This window comes from Morus notabilis, unplaced genomic scaffold (genome assembly GCF_000414095.1).
Source record: "Morus notabilis unplaced genomic scaffold, ASM41409v2 Scaffold302, whole genome shotgun sequence".
NCBI lineage: Eukaryota > Viridiplantae > Streptophyta > Magnoliopsida > Rosales > Moraceae > Morus > Morus notabilis.
In genome coordinates, this window is record NW_010364886.1 from 29,047 (window position 1) to 34,169 (window position 5,123).

A 5,123-nucleotide genomic window follows, 5' to 3' on the forward strand; every position below is an offset into this window, starting at 1 on the left:
TTCAAAGCTATTAAATGCAGCTTTTCCTTCAAATCATTCTTACTTGTAAAGTACTGACCAACCTCTAAACTAGATCCGTCACTGAAGGTAGATCCATGAGATGATCCAAACTCAGTCTTGTCCATACAAACTAAAGGACCAGCAACTTCTACTTCATTTAAAATGGTAAGCGGTTGTGGCTCTAGCTGTGGCTGTGACTCTGGTTGTGGTTGTGACTGTGGTGGAATATCATTATGAGTTGAAAACTCATCTGTAGCTACATTACCCATAAAATCACGATCAAAAAAATCATCATGCAAAGGATTTCTCATAATTTTGACTCCATCAATATGTTCTTCGGGATTCATAAACTTCTTATCCACTATCACGTGTAGCGGTACCTGGTGGGCTATATCCCTGAAGAATAACAAATCATCATTGTCTTTTATTACAACGGGCAACGATTTTTGTTTCAAATTCGGTACCCATGATAGTTGTAAAGAATGTTTTTGTCCATCAATTCTGCATTTTCTACAAATCTTATCAACGAAGGTTTCGAGAGTATCCTTCTCATCCATATATATGCCAATTAAATTACAATCTGTATGCCACACCCAACAACTTTCAGTCTCATCCCATTTTCCTCCAATGTCAAAAAAAATCCTCCACTGAGCCATTATTTAGATTTTAAAACTGTAAAAATTTAATCAAGATAATAATATGTCATTAAACCAAACCAAATATCCCACGACCAGACTAAGAACATACCATATAATGAGAACAGACCAAGAACAGACCATATAATAAGAACAACCTAAGAACAGACCAAGAACAGACTAAGAACCGACTGTGCGATAAGAACAGACTAAAAACTGACAGTGCAATAAGAACAGACCAAGAACAGACCAAGAACCGACCATGTTATGAGAACAGACCAAGAACAGACTAAGAACTGACCATGTTATAAGAACAGACCAAGAACAGACCAAGAACCGACCATGTTATGAGAACAGACCAAGAACAGACCAAAACCGACCATGTTATGAGAACAGACCAAGAACAGACCACGAACCGACCATGTTATAAGAACAGACCAAGAACCGACCAGAACTGACCATGTTATAAGAACATACCAAGAACAGACCAAGAACAGACCACAAACCAACCAAGAACAAACCTTTTTTTTTCTAAACCCGGCGGATCTTCATCATATCAGACAATGTAAACTAGTCTTTTAAGATGTAAAATTACTATTTTAATAGATTTTTAACTACATTCTCATCTTAAAAACATATGAACAACAACGAAAAACACCATTGGAGATATAGAAAATGAAAGACTTACTTAGTAGCTCTTCTTCAAACTTCGTTTTGGACGAGAAAAAAACGTTGAATAGGCAAGATAATAATATTAATGAGGTTATGCGATGACGATGACTTGAGAAGAAGAGAGGAGAAATTGAAGGCGGCTGGGAGAACAAAATGGCGCGAAATGGAAGAGGAGGAGGAGAAAGAAAACCCTAAAACCATAATTGATGACGTGGAATGCTGACGTGGAAGTTGGGTTATTTACCCAATTTATTTTTTTGGTGGTTTATTTACTTAAAAACACATTTTACTTAGTCTATTTATACAAAGTTCCCCTCCAGAAGACACAAAGACCAAGAGAGACAGAAGGCAGAAAAAATCAACATTAAAAATGCAATGGCAAAAATGCCCCTCGAACTAAGCCAGACAATGAGGAAAAATCAAAGGTAAAAACGTAAAATAACATAACAGGACACAATGGGCATTAAAAAAATTAAGCATCAGAAAATAATTACAAAACCGGGAATTCTTTGTATTTACTGTACAATGAATAGTGAATCCTGCCTCTCCTTTAGTATATATAATAATGTGTTATGAAAAGTAGAATGTGAGTATTGTGAAGTTTTATATTATGGATGTACCACCTCACTAGCTGTGAAAAGTTCATTGGAGAATAGAACTCCCATTCCGTGATAATGTACAAAAAGTGAATACAAAATGAAAACATAAGCTTTAAGAAATTGCTGAGAAGTTTCCTAGAGATGTATCACAAGCATAGCCCTTCATCTATGAATAAGGTTATTTAGGGTTCGTTTGGTTGGAGGATTCAAACCATGTGATTCGAATTATTTTCGATTTACGTGTATTTTTTGTGAGAGAAAATACTGTAGCGAACCACGAATCATTATTCGAATCAGGGAACGAATCCCTCTACCAAACGCATCCTTAGTTTCATTAGCAACACACAACGATCGACGAGAAAGGGTTGTAAAGATAGAAGAAGAGGAAATAATATAAGAGAAGAAGAAAGTGTGTAAGATAGAGAAAAGAAAGTGTGAGCTAAGATTTAATTAAAGAAAATTTTCTCTCTCTTTTTTGTCTCTTTGTCTTACTATTGCCTATATAACATATATATATATATATATATATCCCCAATTTATAACAATGAGTAATTTAATTATTAGGACTTTTTTGAAATTTTAATAAGGACAATGTAATAAGTACATTAGGGGATGGTTTAAGAATGTACAGTATTAAAAAAAAAATAAGAGATGTCAATAGACGCATCTAATTTTAATGTACAATATTTACAATTTTAATTTTTTTTATGTAAATTACTCGTGTTAATTAATTAAGTCGATATATGAGTGAACTTCCAAATAGATCACTGTATATACTAGAAATTGATGTAAACAGAAGCATCCAAGTTCCTTGTGATGTATACTACTAACTTTTAGGCGAGAATTGATATAAAGACCCGACTTCTCAAACCGTCATTAGACTTGCTCAAAACTTACTCTTTTTTTTTTTTTTTTTTTTTTTTTTTTTTTTTTTTTTTTTTTCTTACTTAGTTCCCAGTTACTAAAATTCAAAGATTTTTTTCTCTTTTAAACTTAAACTTAAACTTATGAAACTTATCCTAACAACTTGACATAAGTCTCCAAGAATGCGATAATTGGAAATACCGTAATACATAAGTATCTAATAAAACTTTTTGTAAAGCTTAGATAATTTAGTTTTGGAATTCTAAACACATAACCGTCAGGAAAAATATTTTAATAACAATTTACATAGAAATCTTAAGGATAAAAAAAACAAAAATACCACTTTTATGCTATTTTGTTATTATTTCAATATTAGTTAAATCGTTTCTTATTTTAGTGGAAATTTTAATTAAATAGTTATCTAGAAATAAACATAAGTTAAACATTTAAATATTTATAAATTCGACATTACTACATCATATAATTTTACTACGTAAATACTTGTAAATATAAATACTTTTAAATTTCCTTACGAAAATACTTTTAGTTGCGGAATTAATTTGTGTGACAGTATCCAAACTCTTATCTCTATCACCATGCATCGCATCAGCCAGTCTACCGATTAAAGTTTTAAGTGACAGGCTTCTTATCCGAATGACCTACAACATAAACACACATGATAAGCTAATGCTTAACAAATACAAACTTGAAATCTCACAATGGAAGTTCAATGGATATGCATGACATTTTATGCATTATCATATTATGCATATAACTTTTTATGGGCTCTGTGCTTGCACTGAGTACGGGCAATCAATGGAGAGTTAGGGGAGTTACCCTCCAACTATACCTAAGGTCATATTGATATAGCATAATTTAATTAACCTGACCTTTCTTAAGTCGGAGGGTGGACGACACTTAATTTAGTTTTATTTACCATAACCTTTTGATCATCACTCAGGAGCATAAAATTTCAATTCATAAATAAAGAGGCAATTATGATATGTAAAAATCCTCAAAGTATAAGTCATTCATACGTAGTAAGCCTTTATCATTTATGCATGGTAAACATTTCTCATACATAACAAACATTTTCAAACAAATTCATGTTGTAGGTAAGTTTTGTACTTAGATTTCGCTGTTGCATTATTCTAAGTTTAATCCTCGCTTGTTATCTCAGTCGGTATCGTGTCCTAATAGAATTGACAACTGACTATCAGCGTATAAATTTCGTAAATTGTCATCAGACAAATCCTAATTGATTTTAGACTCATTTAGAACATATTAAATTTTTCGTATTATCCCATGGTTTAATAATTAATTTTCCCAAATTAAATATTAATAATTTTCGTGATGGATGTTAATACAATTATTTTGTCTTACAGAAATTTCCTCAAAAACTTATCCGTAATCGTTGGATTACTTCCCATAGTTTAACCTTAATCAATTATTAATTAGATTGATAATTAATTTACCACTTATACCTACAACCGATTTATTATTCAATCCAAATAATTATTCTCAAAATTTTATGGAAAAAACCGGCTTAGAAATAAAACCAACTTATTCATAATTAGGCATTCAAGTTATCAAAAGTAATTCTGGCCTATGATTTTCCATATTGGTTTATTTTATTGTGTTGGGTTTTCGTCGGACTATTAAAGCTCGTTAGTATTGATGCTATTCCCTTTGTTCTTTTAGTAAACAATTATTAACTTTTTGGGCCCAATAGACCAATTTCATAGTTACCCAGTGCCTTAGGCCTAGTTTAGTATTGCTGTAGATTTTAGAAAAATTATTTTTAGTTATGCTGAAAAAAAAATAGTTGTTATAAAAAATAGTTGAGTGTAGTAAACTATAATTATAGTAATTGTACTAGTTCTCAAATCAGTGTAATAGCATTTGATAAATTATGAGATTGAATTACTGTGTATAGTTAAAAATTACGACTATATTATATTATACTATACTATAATATATATAATTACAATATAATTTATATTTATTATTATATTTAATATAATAAAAAAACTATTATTACATAATATATTATATAATTATGATATCAATTATAATAATATTATTAAAATAATAACTGAAATAATTAAAAATTACGATTAGATTAGATTATACTATAATGTAGTATATATAATTGCATTATATATTTATTATTATATTTAATATAATACAAGAAAATTATTATTAAATGACATATTATATAATAATGATATGGAATATAATAATATTATTAAAATGGTTAATATAATTACAATTTATAAAAGAATAATATTTCAGTTATAAAATAATTAAAAATCACAACTATATTATATGATATTAAAATATATAATCATTA